Source organism: Chenopodium quinoa, unplaced genomic scaffold (genome assembly GCF_001683475.1).
Source record: "Chenopodium quinoa cultivar QQ74 unplaced genomic scaffold, ASM168347v1, whole genome shotgun sequence".
Taxonomy (NCBI): domain Eukaryota; kingdom Viridiplantae; phylum Streptophyta; class Magnoliopsida; order Caryophyllales; family Amaranthaceae; genus Chenopodium; species Chenopodium quinoa.
The window spans coordinates 435,665-452,003 of NW_018742879.1; the positions used below are offsets into that span (position 1 = coordinate 435,665).

At 47.6% G+C, this 16,339-nt stretch overlaps 1 long non-coding RNA gene across 1 annotated transcript; it reads left to right on the forward strand.

Moving 5' to 3' along the window:
• The first annotated feature begins 6,354 nt into the window (after positions 1–6,354).
• LOC110726220 lies at positions 6,355–6,878 on the forward strand. Its single transcript, XR_002512347.1, has 2 exons — positions 6,355–6,413; positions 6,496–6,878. It is a non-coding gene; the product is annotated as an uncharacterized LOC110726220 (long non-coding RNA).
• The last annotated feature ends 9,461 nt before the right edge of the window (positions 6,879–16,339 follow it).

Genomic DNA, 16,339 nt, shown 5'->3' on the forward strand with positions numbered 1-16,339 from the left:
CCGAGAAGGAGCTGCAGCCTACTTCGGCAATTTTGCTGGCATGTCCGAAGTAGACAGGGCAAGGATCTGGTCGCTGAAGGCCACTGCTGGGATGGGCGAATCCAGTAGATCAGTTCCTGACCCAGCCAGGTCTAACCAACTGCTGATGATGCAGGTAATTTTCCTTCATTTCCTCCGAAATTCAGCTCTATTTTTTTCTTATTACTTATTTTTTTTTGTCTTCCTGTTTTCAGTTCGTGCACAATCAGACTCTCACTGTAGAGCTGATTGATACCCTACAAGATAGGGTAGACGCTGCTGTGCACGAAAGGAAGGTGGCTGAAGAGGAAGTTAAGCTTGCTAAGCTGAAGCAAGCAGCAGCTGAAGAGAAGCAGCAGGAGGTTGAGGAGTACGGTAAAAAAGCTGCCGAAGCTCTGAAAACCTTCTGCGATGCTATGGAGATGGAGGTTTTTCCCCCACTGATGGAAGGGGAAAAATTCCTCCAGGAGCATATGGGAGTGGACGTCTCCAAATTCAAGGCTGCTATTGAGAGCCGAATTCAAGAAGGAACTGCTGCACAAGCTGAAGTACAGCAGCGTCTAGAGGCTCTTGAAGCCAGCCGAATGGCTGCTGAAGAGTTGCTCCTGGCCAAAGACGTCCAACTCTCAGAGGCTGCTGCTGCTGCTGGAGCTCAAAGAGCTAAGTTCCAAAAGGCTGAGGATCAACTGCTGATCCAGAAAGTTGAAGTGGCCCAGGCTCAGACAAAGGCTTCCCAAATTCAGCAGGAGCTGAATGAGCTGAAAGGCTCCTCCTCCCAAGTCGCTGATGAGCTGAAGAAATCCAAGGAAGACTTGGAGGAGACCCAGAAGAAGCTGGCTGATGCTGAGGCTTTACTCAAAGTCCGTGTCTATACCCAAGAGGAATATGAGATGGGTTTCAGAAACGGATTCCGAGTATGCCGAAGAGTCTGCCTTCATGCTGAGCCGAAGCTGGACTGGTCTAAATGTGCTGAGTGGGTCCAGAATCCCGAAGACCCTCACATGAAGTTTGCAACTCCAGCTGAAGCTGAAATTCTTAAGGCTGAGGAAGCCGAAGAGGAAGCTGAAAGACTGGAGTTGGAAGCTGAGCAGAGGGAAAGGGAGGCTCGGCAAAGTGCAAAGCCCGCCTCTTCTGCTGCTGGGGCTGAGGCCACCATGGGACTCAACGCTGATCAGTCTGATCCGCCGGCTGAAGCATAGGAACTCGGGCAGTCGTCTTCAGAATCTTGCGGTTCATCATGTGCTTAACTTTAGACTTGCCGCTTTCTGAGTTTTTTGCCTTGTTTTTTGCTTCAGCTTGCCTTGTCGTACAGCAGTTTTATTTTTTTGCTTATGTACGTATTTCGGCAGCTGTTATTTTCCGCTTGTGGGCGGCTGCCGATACTGAATTATTGAACTTGTAGCTCAATTTTTTTCTTCAGTTGCTTTATTTTTGAATGCTTTACTGTTTCTTTTCTTCAACTCTGCCGAACATAGCTGCACTGCGTGCTTCTTGCCCCCACAGAAATTGAAGTATGACTTTAGTTGAATAAGCAATTTCTGAACTTCTTCAAAATGGATATCCGAAACACAGGGCCAACTGAAGGCAATGCTTCTGGGATACAAGTCTTACTGAAGATTGACTGTCTGAAAGTTGGATATCCGAAACACAGGGCCAACTGAAGGCAATGCTTGGGATATTAGCTTTCTGGGACTAACCTCTTTAGAACAAGTCTTACTGAAATTTGACTTCAGCTGAAAGACCAGCGTTCTTAAAGAAGACGCATATCCGAAACACAGGGCCAACTTAAGGCAATGTTTCGGATAATGGCTCTCTGGGATACAAGGCTCAGTTAAGGCAATATCCCAGGATTGTCCATGGACTCATGTCTTTGGAGAACAGGTCTTACTGATGTTTGATTTCAGCTGAAAGACCAGTGTTCTTTAAAAAGACTGAGTTTTGTAAGCCATCTGAAACCCAGTTACCCGAAGGCGAAGGTTTCAGACGAGGCTGATTTAAAAAGGCTGTTATCCTTGATTTTCTGTCTATCTTTGAAAAATGGATACCCGAAACACAGGGCCAACTTAAGGCAATGTTTCGGATAATGGCTCTCTGGGATACAAGGCTCAGTTAAGGCAATATCCCAGAATTGTCCATGGACTCATGTCTTTGGAGAACAAGTCTTACTGAAGTTTGACTTCAGCTGAAAGACCAGTGTTCTTTAAAAAGACTGAGTTTTGTAAGCCATCTGAAACCCAGTTACCCGAAGGCAAAGGTTTCAGACGAGGCTGATTTAAAAATTTTCAACTGTTGCTGTTATCCTTGATTTTCTGTCTATCTTTGAAAAATGGATACCCGAAACACAGGGCCAACTTAAGGCAATGTTTCGGATAATGGCTCTCTGGGATACAAGGCTCAGTTAAGGCAATATCCCAGAATTGTCCATGGACTCATGTCTTTGGAGAACAAGTCTTACTGAAGTTTGACTTCAGCTGAAAGACCGGTGTTCTTTAAAAAGACAGGTTTTGTCAGCAATCTGAAACCCAGTTACCCGAAGGCGAAGGCTTCAGACGAGGCTGAATAAAAAACCCTCAAAGAGTAGATAGAACAAAGAAAATTTTGAAAGGATAAAAAGTTGTAAATTTTATATAAATGGCGGCTCCAAGGCCTGTCATTAGTTCAAAATGTACTTACAAAGATTGTTCTGCCCCGAAGGGTTTACACATGGTATTTTTTCAGTACATCAGCATTCCAGTGATTCTTCAACTCAGTTCCATCCAACTGCCGAAGTCGGTATGTCCCTGGCTGAAGCTCATCATAAATTTCATAAGGTCCCTCCCATGTAGCTGAGAGCTTCCCATGGATTCGGCCTTTCTGAACTGCAGCAGCATTCCGAAGGACAAGATCCCCAATTTTGAGAGGCCTTGCATGGACCCTTCGGTTATGGGAGATGAGGTCTGAACTTATCCCGGGCATATCAGCTGCCGAGAAAGCAAACACATCTCTGTTATCCCGCAGGAGCTGAATAAGTTCACAACGGGTGTTAGGATCAAGGTCCATCCCGATTGTTACACATTTCTCAGCATCTCCTTCGGCCAACTCTGCTGTTTCAGTCTGTTGGTCCATGTCCATTGCCGATGGACTGGACTCTTCAGAATCTGGTCTGCTGCCAATGTCAGCAGGTGTCCCAGTCTTTGTGTTCTTCGGCTGGCTCTCTGAGTCTTTCGGCTCAGATGAAGAGTCAACCTTTTCCCTTTCGGGACCTTTTTCTCTGGGCACGGATCCTTGGGCCGAAGCACTTAGGCCTTTCGGCTTTTTTGTGCTTGGCTCTCTTTCTTTTTCTTTCTCATCATTGTCGTCATTTGGGCGACTACTGGATGGCTTGAGGTAATTGCACCTTCGGGCGTCCTTTTGGTTGCCCTGTATCCTTTCGGGGAAGCCGGCGTCTGAGACATAAATCATCAGCTGATGATAAGTTGAGACGACCCCTTGGATCTCGTGAATTATGGGTCTCCCCAAAATCACGTTGTACACTGAAGGAGCGTCGATGACCAAAAACTCAATCATGACGTTCCGGGCTGCCTCATCGCAACCGATGGTGACAGGAAGTGTCACCTTCCCATCTGGATAAGTTGAAGCCCCATTGAACCCGGATACCGGATAGGGTACCGGCGTAAGGTGCTTGGGCTTCAGCTTAATTTGGTTGTAGGCCTTTCGGAACAGAATGTTTGCTCCGCTGCCACCGTCAACAAGGACCTTACTGACGTCGTGGTTGGCCACCGTGGCGATGATCACCAACGGATCCTCGTGAGGGAACGTAATCCCCCGGCAGTCGGCGGCTGTGAACGTCATGTTCGGCACCGGCGACTGGGGAGCTTGAATGTCAGCGTTGTTCACCTGGTGAGTTAAAGCTCTAAGGTGACGCTTGTGCTCCCTCCGAGAGTATATTCCTCCCGAGATAACATTGATCGGAGGGAATTTCCCCTCCGGTTTTTTACTGTTTTTCCGGGGGAAATCAAGGTCCTGCCGAGGGTCCTTTGCTAGCCTCTCGGATTCTTTTTTCTCGCGGTGATCCGCGATGTATTTTTTCAAGTATCCCTTCCGGACCATGTCCTCTATCTGGTCCTTCAGCTGGATACACTCCTCAGTGTTGTGGCCCGAAGACTCGTGGAACTCACACCACTGATTTTTATTTTTTCGCTGATACCACTCTGGGAGTGGTCTCGGCTTTCGGTAACTCTGCTCCTCCTTCGTCACACTGTAAATTTTGGCGCGTGGAAGAGAGAGCGGAGTGTAGGACTCGTATCTGCCTGTGTATGAGGCAAACCTGTCCTTCTTTAGGTCGTTGGCCGGAGATGGCTCCGGAACCTTTGATTTTCCCTTTGCCTTATGGCCTTGGCCTTCAGACAAGGGTATTTGCCTCTGTTTCCCTCCCCCGGATTGAGGCTGGGTTTTTGCTTTATGCCATTCTTCGGCTCGGATGAACTTATCCGAAGCACTAAGAGCTTCCTCCAAGGTCTGCGGGGTATGCATGACCATGAAGTCTAGGAATTTTCCTGGTTGAAGGCCATTCTGCATTGCAAAAACAGCTAGCCCCTGGTCCAGCTGAGAGACGCTTGATGACTCGTTACTGAAACGGGTCAGGTAGTCTCGGAGGCTTTCGGTTTCCCCCTGTTGCAGACCCATGAGCTCTGCGGTAGTCTTTTCTCGGCGGTTTGCCGTGGAAAACTTGCTCCTGAACTTGGAGGACAGATCATCCCAACCTGTTATGGAGCCTTGCCTTACTCCCTTGGAGATCCACGCTTGCGCGACCCCCTTGAGAGTGGTTGGGAAATATTTGCACCAAGTCGCCTCGGATCTGGGGTAAAGATGCATATGAGTCTCATACGAGGCCACGTGGTCCTTCGGATCCGTGGTCCCGTCATATGTGATATGCGACGGTATTTTAACCGTGGGTACGCGCTCTTCCAGTATCCATTGCTCGAATGGTGAACTAGCGGGAAGCATAATGGCCTTGCCCTTGTTCCTGGCCGAAGGGACCGCGCTCCGCCCTCTTAGAGAGGTAGGAGTGGTTTTCGTCCCTGGCTGGGAAGTCTGGGCCTCGGCTGCAGGGAACGAGAGGCGACTACGCACGCTCGGTTCCTGGCCGCCGAGTCGGTCAAGGACGCTTCTGCGAGCAGTCTCGGGTTCCCGGCGAGTAGATTCTGGCCGAGAAGCTGAGCTGCTGCTCTTATGCGCTGCTGGTCTTGAGGATGAGGATCCTTTAAATAATTGAGAGTTCTTCTTCCTCTGTTTTTCATTTTTCCAAGAATCCTCCTCCCACTCTTCCAGTTCCCGGAAGGAAGGAAGCTTCCCACCGTCATGGTCTAACTTCCTCCGCTGATGCCGGGTATGCGGAGGAGTTCGATCACGAGGCGGTGGCATATTCTGTGCCCTCATTGCCTCCATGAGTACTGCCAGCGCTCTTGCCACCTCTTCCGAACTGGGCCCCGTCAAAGGGGTCCCCGGCCGAGTGTGGGCATGAGGCCGTGCAGCCGATGGTTGGCTTCGGGACACTGAATATGTCCTATGATCAGACTGACCCCTGCTAGACCGAGAGTGGTCCGGCCTATATTGAGAGTCATGCATTATAGGAGATAGGGAATCCTCCTTGTGTGATCCTCCCCCCGAGCCGGCACCCTTGGGAGAGTTCCGGTCCGGCGAGGGCGATGGTGTAGGGGTTTTAGGCTTTTCGCCCGCTCCTTGACGGAGGCTTTTGCTCTTGCGGTTCTTAGCCATGGCTGCTAAGATAATTGCAAGATGATCTTGGTTAGGAATTTGGCTTAAAGATTTTTGAAAGTCTTCCCCACAGACGGCGCCAAATTGTTTCGGTTGAAAACAATGGGACCTTGCCGAAGGTCCGTTGAAATGGAGAAGACTGGATTCGATCCAAGTTGTGTTGGGCCGAAGGTTTCCTGCACAGTGAACACACGTAAAATAGCCTCGGGGGTGTTTCCGAGGAAGGCCCCTCCGATGCTAAAGTCAGTATAATGTGTAAAAGGAAGACACTATGCAAGAGAGTTTGTAGCTTGAGGCTTTTGTGGAATATTTCTGAATGCAAGAATGAGCATACGAATTGGAATATCACTCTCTCCTTGAATGTGTCAATATGATGGCTTTTATACCTCATCATACATGGAGAGGTTGGGCTTTAGCCCAATTGGCTTACTTTGTGGGCTGACTTTTGACTTTTGAGCAATTGGAGAGTTGAACCTTGACCTTGGGCTTTTAATTGGATCATTTAGTGCTCAGGCCCAATTTTGACTAAATTGGACCCAAACAATATCAATATCAATATCATCACTATCAGATTCTGAAGAAAATGTTACCTCACAATCTAGCATCCGTTCTTCAAAGGCTTCAGACTAATCCATCTGGTACAACTCCTCAAGCTCATAAAAATCATCCATAATCTTCTTAGGTGCAGTGTGTGATGTGGTTGTATTATCTGGATTGCAGGTGAAATGTGTGCAGTGAAGTGAAGACAAGTAGATGGTGATAAGTGCCTATGTGTGCCGTGAAGAGGAAAAATGAAGAAGAAGAAATGTACTTTTGACTATTGTAGGTTGAATAAGAATTTATTCAAGTGGAGTTATGAGAGAATGTTCTCTGTAAAATTTTTGGTCTCTTTTATAGTAGCTTTAAATTAAAAGTTGTAAAGATAAGTTTAAAATTTCTAATATTTGGTGGGAGTTTAAAATTTTCAGATGTGAAAATTTGGTGGGGTGAAAAGTTGAAAACTTTCCTCCAAATCCTAAGCCACGGTAAAAAGTGGCAGACCTCACATGGGTCTTCTTTTTAATTTTGCTTATTATTTGTTAATCACATGTGCAACTTGCATAGCTTATTTTCTCTCTCTTCACTTTACTTCTTTCTTAAAATCTGTGCCCAAATCCCTTGTTGCAATAATAACAAAACAGAAGAAGTATGTTTTAAGAGTGAGAAATAACTCAAGTAGTTAAAGTTCCCCTTTCGGTTCCACGTGATCCCTTTTAGGACGTACGAAACGGATGTAGATTATGAATTTAGACCTGACAATCAGATTGTTCGGGTCAGGTCGGGTTTAGGTTAATTTGGGTTTTGGGTCAAGTTCGGATAAACATATAATCGGGTCGGGTATCAGGTCAACACTTTGGGTCTAGTTGCTTTGGGTCGGGTCATTCCATAAAAATCCCCCAACATCCTCTATGCTATTTTTCCTTATTATAGAGATGATGCAATTTATTTTATAAAATTATGAGCCTATGTAGACGCATAGTTGAGGTTTAGTAGAACTCTCAGTTACACATACTTCCTATAATTCTAAATTATTATAATTTTTTGAAAGCTTATTATCAAATTCTAAACTATAGAAGTTTCTTACTAAAAACCTACCCCAAATAAAAGACAATCCAAAAGACTTTGCTTGATGAGTTGATCAATTGCATTGACTTGAGACTACCACATACAATGATACAAGTATATGCTTCTACAAGTAAATATAAGTTGTACCAACTTTTCTTATGGGCAAGAATAGACACTTAATTATACATACTAAACACTTTGGTTTAGTGTTACAAGCCAACAACCCCTCATTTTTCTCTCCAATATATTATCTTAAGTCCAAATATTTGATTTCCATAATTAGATATCTTCTTCTACATACATGCAATAATTAAGTGTTTTGTCCAACTCCAATATATAATATCTACTTTCTTTCCCTTTTTACTTCACCTAATTTTTCTATTATACTCTTGTACGTATATACTAGCAGCACAATATAGCTAGAATTTCATTTATTTCAACAAGTTACTTCAACCCAAAAAAAAAAAAAAAAAAAAAATTAAAGAGGTGATGAAAGATTGCAAAAAGGATTTTGATTTATCATCATTTTCACATTCATCAACATCGAATTCCTCTCTCGGATGTGAGCAGGGTGACCCATCATTTTCGTCGATATCATCACTGTTTGGGTCCAATTTAGTCAAAATTGGGCCTGAGCACTAAATGATCCAATTAAAAGCCCAAGGTCAAGGTTCAACTCTCCAATTGCTCAAAAGTCAAAAGTCAGCCCACAAAGTAAGCCAATTGGGCTAAAGCCCAACCTCTCCATGTATGATGAGGTATAAAAGCCATCATATTGACACATTCAAGGAGAGAGTGATATTCCAATTCGTATGCTCATTCTTGCATTCAGAAATATTCCACAAAAGCCTCAAGCTACAAACTCTCTTGCATAGTGTCTTCCTTTTACACATTATACTGACTTTAGCATCGGAGGGGCCTTCCTCGGAAACACCCCCGAGGCTAGTTTACGTGTGTTCACTGTGCAGGAAACCTTCGGCCCAACACAACTTGGATCGAATCCAGTCTTCTCCATTTCAACGGACCTTCGGCAAGGTCCCATTGTTTTCAACCGAAACAATTTGGCGCCGTCTGTGGGGAAGACTTTCAAAAATCTTTAAGCCAAATTCCTAACCAAGATCATCTTGCAATTATCTTAGCAGCCATGGCTAAGAACCGCAAGAGCAAAAGCCTCCGTCAAGGAGCGGGCGAAAAGCCTAAAACCCCTACACCATCGCCCTCGCCGGACCGGAACTCTCCCAAGGGTGCCGGCTCGGGGGGAGGATCACACAAGGAGGATTCCCTATCTCCTATAATGCATGACTCTCAATATAGGCCGGACCACTCTCGGTCTAGCAGGGGTCAGTCTGATCATAGGACATATTCAGTGTCCCAAAGCCAACCATCGGCTGCGCGGCCTCATTACCACACTCGGCCGGGGACCCCTTTGACGGGGCCCAGTTCGGAAGAGGTGGCAAGAGCGCTGGCAGTACTCATGGAGGCAATGAGGGCACAGAATATGCCACCGCCTCGTGATCGAACTCCTCCGCATACCCGGCATCAGCGGAGGAAGTTAGACCATGACGGTGGGAAGCTTCCTTCCTTCCGGGAACTGGAAGAGTGGGAGGAGGATTCTTGGAAAAATGAAAAACAGAGGAAAAAGAACTCTCAATTATTTAAAGGATCCTCATCCTCAAGACCAGCAGCGCATAAGAGCAGCAGCTCAGCTTCTCGGCCAGAATCTACTCGCCGGGAACCGGAGACTGCTCGCAGAAGCGTCCTTGACCGACTCGGCGGCCAGGAACCGAGCGTGCGTAGTCGCCTCTCGTTCCCTGTAGCCGAGGCCCAGACTTCCCAGCCAGGGGCGAAAACCACTCCTACCTCTCTAAGAGGGCGGAGCGCGGTCCCTTCGGCCAGGAACAAGGGCAAGGCCATTATGCTACCCGCTAGTTCACCATTCGAGCAATGGATACTGGAAGAGCGCGTACCCACGGTTAAAATACCGTCGCATATCACATATGACGGGACCACGGATCCGAAGGACCACGTGGCCTCGTATGAGACTCATATGCATCTTTGCCCCAGATCCGAGGCGACTTGGTGCAAATATTTCCCAACCACTCTCAAGGGGGTCGCGCAAGCGTGGATCTCCAAGGGAGTAAGGCAAGGCTCCATAACAGGTTGGGATGATCTGTCCTCCAAGTTCAGGAGCAAGTTTTCCACGGCAAACCGCCGAGAGAAGACTACCGCAGAGCTCATGAGTCTGCAACAGGGGGAAACCGAAAGCCTCCGAGACTACCTGACCCGTTTCAGTAACGAGTCATCAAGCGTCTCCCAGCTGGACCAGGGGCTAGCTGTTTTTGCAATGCAGAATGGCCTTCAGCCAGGAAAATTCCTAGACTTCATGGTCATGCATACCCCGCAGACCTTGGAGGAAGCTCTTAGTGCTTCGGATAAGTTCATCCGAGCCGAAGAATGGCATAAAGCAAAAACCCAACCTCAATCCGGGGGAGGGAAACAGAGGCAAATACCCTTGTCTGAAGGCCAAGGCCATAAGGCAAAGGGAAAATCAAAGGTTCCGGAGCCATCTCCGGCCAACGACCTAAAGAAGGACAGGTTTGCCTCATACACAGGCAGATACGAGTCCTACACTCCGCTCTCTCTTCCACGCGCCAAAATTTACAGTGTGACGAAGGAGGAGCAGAGTTACCGAAAGCCGAGACCACTCCCAGAGTGGTATCAGCGAAAAAATAAAAATCAGTGGTGTGAGTTCCACGAGTCTTCGGGCCACAACACTGAGGAGTGTATCCAGCTGAAGGACCAGATAGAGGACATGGTCCGGAAGGGATACTTGAAAAAATACATCGCGGATCACCGCGAGAAAAAAGAATCCGAGAGGCTAGCAAAGGACCCTCGGCAGGACCTTGATTTCCCCCGGAAAAACAGTAAAAAACCGGAGGGGAAATTCCCTCCGATCAATGTTATCTCGGGAGGAATATACTCTCGGAGGGAGCACAAGCGTCACCTTAGAGCTTTAACTCACCAGGTGAACAACGCTGACATTCAAGCTCCCCAGTCGCCGGTGCCGAACATGACGTTCACAGCCGCCGACTGCCGGGGGATTACGTTTCCTCACGAGGATCCGTTGGTGATCATCGCCACGGTGGCCAACCACGACGTCAGTAAGGTCCTTGTTGACGGTGGCAGCGGAGCAAACATTCTGTTCCGAAAGGCCTACAACCAAATTAAGCTGAAGCCCAAGCACCTTACGCCGGTACCCTATCCGGTATCCGGGTTCAATGGGGCTTCAACTTATCCAGATGGGAAGGTGACACTTCCTGTCACCATCGGTTGCGATGAGGCAGCCCGGAACGTCATGATTGAGTTTTTGGTCATCGACGCTCCTTCAGTGTACAACGTGATTTTGGGGAGACCCATAATTCACGAGATCCAAGGGGTCGTCTCAACTTATCATCAGCTGATGATTTATGTCTCAGACGCCGGCTTCCCCGAAAGGATACAGGGCAACCAGAAGGACGCCCGAAGGTGCAACTACCTCAAGCCATCCAGTAGTCGCCCAGATAACGACAAGGATGAGGAGGAGAAAGAAAAAGAAAGAGAGCCAAGCACAAAAAAGCCGAAAGGCCTAAGTGCTTCGGCCCAAGGATCAGTGCCCAGAGAAAAAGGTCCCGAAAGGGAAAAGGTTGACTCTTCATCTGAGCCGAAAGACTCAGAGAGCCAGCCGAAGAACACAAAGACTGGGACACCTGCTGACATTGGCAGCAGACCAGATTCTGAAGAGTCCAGTCCATCGGCAATGGACATGGACCAATAGACTGAAACAGCAGAGTTGGCCGAAGGAGATGCTGAGAAATGTGTAACAATCGGGATGGACCTTGATCCTAACACCCGTTGTGAACTTATTCAGCTCCTGCGGGATAACAGAGATGTGTTTGCTTTCTCGGCAGCTGATATGCCCGGGATAAGTTCAGACCTCATCTCCCATAACCGAAGGGTCCATGCAAGGCCTCTCAAAATTGGGGATCTTGTCCTTCGGAATGCTGCTGCAGTTCAGAAAGGCCGAATCCATGGGAAGCTCTCAGCTACATGGGAGGGACCTTATGAAATTTATGATGAGCTTCAGCCAGGGACATACCGACTTCGGCAGTTGGATGGAACTGAGTTGAAGAATCACTGGAATGCTGATGTACTGAAAAAATACCATGTGTAAACCCTTCGGGGCAGAACAATCTTTGTAAGTACATTTTGAACTAATGACAGGCCTTGGAGCCGCCATTTATATAAAATTTACAACTTTTTATCCTTTCAAAATTTTCTTTGTTCTATCTACTCTTTGAGGGTTTTTTATTCAGCCTCGTCTGAAGCCTTCGCCTTCGGGTAACTGGGTTTCAGATTGCTGACAAAACCTGTCTTTTTAAAGAACACCGGTCTTTCAGCTGAAGTCAAACTTCAGTAAGACTTGTTCTCCAAAGACATGAGTCCATGGACAATTCTGGGATATTGCCTTAACTGAGCCTTGTATCCCAGAGAGCCATTATCCGAAACATTGCCTTAAGTTGGCCCTGTGTTTCGGGTATCCATTTTTCAAAGATAGACAGAAAATCAAGGATAACAGCAACAGTTGAAAATTTTTAAATCAGCCTCGTCTGAAACCTTCGCCTTCGGGTAACTGGGTTTCAGATGGCTTACAAAACTCAGTCTTTTTAAAGAACACTGGTCTTTCAGCTGAAGTCAAACTTCAGTAAGACTTGTTCTCCAAAGACATGAGTCCATGGACAATTCTGGGATATTGCCTTAACTGAGCCTTGTATCCCAGAGAGCCATTATCCGAAACATTGCCTTAAGTTGGCCCTGTGTTTCGGGTATCCATTTTTCAAAGATAGACAGAAAATCAAGGATAACAGCCTTTTTAAATCAGCCTCGTCTGAAACCTTCGCCTTCGGGTAACTGGGTTTCAGATGGCTTACAAAACTCAGTCTTTTTAAAGAACACTGGTCTTTCAGCTGAAATCAAACATCAGTAAGACCTGTTCTCCAAAGACATGAGTCCATGGACAATTCTGGGATATTGCCTTAACTGAGCCTTGTATCCCAGAGAGCCATTATCCGAAACATTGCCTTAAGTTGGCCCTGTGTTTCGGATATGCGTCTTCTTTAAGAACGCTGGTCTTTCAGCTGAAGTCAAATTTCAGTAAGACTTGTTCTAAAGAGGTTAGTCCCAGAAAGCTAATATCCCAAGCATTGCCTTCAGTTGGCCCTGTGTTTCGGATATCCAACTTTCAGACAGTCAATCTTCAATAAGACTTGTATCCCAGAAGCATTGCCTTCAGTTGGCCCTGTGTTTCGGATACCCATTTTGAAGAAGTTCAGAAATTGCTTATTCAACTAAAGTCATACTTCAATTTCTGTGGGGGCAAGAAGCACGCAGTGCAGCTATGTTCGGCAGAGTTGAAGAAAAGAAACAGTAAAGCATTCAAAAATAAAGCAACTGAAGAAAAAAATTGAGCTACAAGTTCAATAATTCAGTATCGGCAGCCGCCCACAAGCGGAAAATAACAGCTGCCGAAATACGTACATAAGCAAAAAAATAAAACTGCTGTACGACAAGGCAAGCTGAAGCAAAAAACAAGGCAAAAAACTCAGAAAGCGGCAAGTCTAAAGTTAAGCACATGATGAACCGCAAGATTCTGAAGACGACTGCCCGAGTTCCTATGCTTCAGCCGGCGGATCAGACTGATCAGCGTTGAGTCCCATGGTGGCCTCAGCCCCAGCAGCAGAAGAGGCGGGCTTTGCACTTTGCCGAGCCTCCCTTTCCCTCTGCTCAGCTTCCAACTCCAGTCTTTCAGCTTCCTCTTCGGCTTCCTCAGCCTTAAGAATTTCAGCTTCAGCTGGAGTTGCAAACTTCATGTGAGGGTCTTCGGGATTCTGGACCCACTCAGCACATTTAGACCAGTCCAGCTTCGGCTCAGCATGAAGGCAGACTCTTCGGCATACTCGGAATCCGTTTCTGAAACCCATCTCATATTCCTCTTGGGTATAGACACGGACTTTGAGTAAAGCCTCAGCATCAGCCAGCTTCTTCTGGGTCTCCTCCAAGTCTTCCTTGGATTTCTTCAGCTCATCAGCGACTTGGGAGGAGGAGCCTTTCAGCTCATTCAGCTCCTGCTGAATTTGGGAAGCCTTTGTCTGAGCCTGGGCCACTTCAACTTTCTGGATCAGCAGTTGATCCTCAGCCTTTTGGAACTTAGCTCTTTGAGCTCCAGCAGCAGCAGCAGCCTCTGAGAGTTGGACGTCTTTGGCCAGGAGCAACTCTTCAGCAGCCATTCGGCTGGCTTCAAGAGCCTCTAGACGCTGCTGTACTTCAGCTTGTGCAGCAGTTCCTTCTTGAATTCGGCTCTCAATAGCAGCCTTGAATTTGGAGACGTCCACTCCCATATGCTCCTGGAGGAATTTTTCCCCTTCCATCAGTGGGGGAAAAACCTCCATCTCCATAGCATCGCAGAAGGTTTTCAGAGCTTCGGCAGCTTTTTTACCGTACTCCTCAACCTCCTGCTGCTTCTCTTCAGCTGCTGCTTGCTTCAGCTTAGCAAGCTTAACTTCCTCTTCAGCCACCTTCCTTTCGTGCACAGCAGCGTCTACCCTATCTTGTAGGGTATCAATCAGCTCTACAGTGAGAGTCTGATTGTGCACGAACTGAAAACAGGAAGACAAAAAAAAATAAGTAATAAGAAAAAAATAGAGCTGAATTTCGGAGGAAATGAAGGAAAATTACCTGCATCATCAGCAGTTGGTTAGACCTGGCTGGGTCAGGAACTGATCTACTGGATTCGCCCATCCCAGCAGTGGCCTTCAGCGACCAGATCCTTGCCCTGTCTACTTCGGACATGCCAGCAAAATTGCCGAAGTAGGCTGCAGCTCCTTCTCGGTTTTGACCCCATATGAGGTCCCAGATGTGATCTGGGATTGGAATTCGGGGGGCCGAGAAACCCATTTCTCCAGAATGCAGAGTCTGGAAAGAAGGGAAGGACGACGATGGAGCTTGATTAGCCTTGGTTGTCTCAGCATCGTCCTTCTCAGAGGAGTCAAGTACTATGACCTCCTCTTCTTCAGGGGTGAGGACGAAAGCCTCAACCTCTCTTGCGATATCTGCCGTGAAGCCTTCAGCACTTGACATCACGGCATCTTTATTTTCGTGCTCAGCAGCACTCTCCTTGATTTCTTCTTGGACCCCTCCCTTAGGTTCGGGAGTTCTCTGATCCACCTCCATCTCAGGAGGTGGCGGAGGGGTCTTTTGAGGAGATTGGGGTGTTGGCTGGGGAACCCTCGGCGATCCATTGCCTTCCTCAGGTTCCCTTATTGCGACGCCGATGGTCATCGGCCTCTGCTGAAAGTCATGAGGGCCGATGATGGCCATCCTTCGGCGCCTTTTCAGAAGAGGCTGCTCGTCCATATCTGAGTCTGAAGACTCTTGTATTTGATCTTCGGGACGAACAGGAGCTTTGCCTTCTCTGTGTCTGTTACTCTCTTCAGACTGTAACAGACAGGGGGGAAGAAAAGTGAATAAAAAAAAAAAAAAAAAAAAAAATGAAAATGAAAATGAAAAGAAAAAAGTTGTCTGAAGCTCACCGAGGTTTTCAGCAAAGCCTCGTCTTCTTCAGCTGCTCTAGCTGCAGCTTCGGCCTCAGCAGCTCTGGAGGACCCTTCTCCTCCTTCGCAAGCCTCAAGTACCCGTGCAACCTCTTCGGCTGTGCGGGCAGCTTCAGCTTCTTCGTTCAGCAGCTGAAACCAAGGGTCTCTCTTCTTCCACCAAGGCTTCTGCCTCTGATACAGAGCAACAGCCTCAATTTGGAAGTGGGAAGAATCCAGATGAACTTCCCTATGCCTCGGCTCAGTGATAGACGGGGCCCGTTCAGTTACAACTCGCTCTCGGTTAACACCAAGACGAGCGTAGTTAATACCAACGTTGGTCTCGTCCCGCTCTGAAAAAAGGGAAAGGGAAAAAGTTTAGCTCAGATATGTTGGCACAGCATAAAAAAGCAAAGCGAGAGAAGAAAAAGAGGTAGTTAAAAGCCTCGGCCCCAGCCGAAGAAGCTTACCATCCTTAAACTTTCGGCTGAGGCCAACAGCTGCTAGCATATTCTCTTGGAAAACGTAATGCGTATCGGGGAGCCAAGTCTCCGGGATATGCTGCATTCGACCACTCCCCCCCGGGTTCGGCAGCTTGCCGAAGATATGTTGCTGATCCAGGTTCGGATCCGCCCCGTTATCTGCGGGGGGACCTAGACTTCCCATTTCGGGATCAGGCTCAGCTAAGTACCGGGGAGCGCTGAAGACGCAAGGGTGGCCCGGATCTGTGGGTGCCCTAACCCAAATCCATTGACCTCTCCAGTCCTTGTCTGAAGAGTCATTTGGCCACATGGTCAAGTATTGGGGCCGGGACTCAATCCGATACCACCCAGAACCATGGCTTCCGTGCCCACTTTGAATATTTGGCACTAGCCGATGGAGCTTTCTGAAGCAGTGCAGGTTCGGCACGTACTTGAAGAACTTGCAGACCCATAAGTATGTCATCACCCTTCGGATGCTGGTGGGGGTTAGCTGACATAGGGAAATGTTGTAATGGATCAGCAAGTCCCGGACGAAAACGTCCAAAGGGAACCTCAGCCCATACTGAAGCTGTCTCGTGTACACCCCCACATACCCCGGGGGTGGACGATGGATTCTATCGGATGCTGAGGGCATTCGGCACCAATATCCATCAGCTTCAAAAATGCCGTAGTGCAACTCAATTTGCTCAGCAAATCGATATTGATCGGCGTTCTCTACCCACCATGAGTAGGGGCGGTTCTTTATCATGGCCGAAGCGACTTCGGCATTCTCCCACTCTGAAAACCCAGGGAGGATATCCCAAAGGACAGCGGGAATTTCATCGTCCCGTCCAGAAGCACTCGGCTCATCCG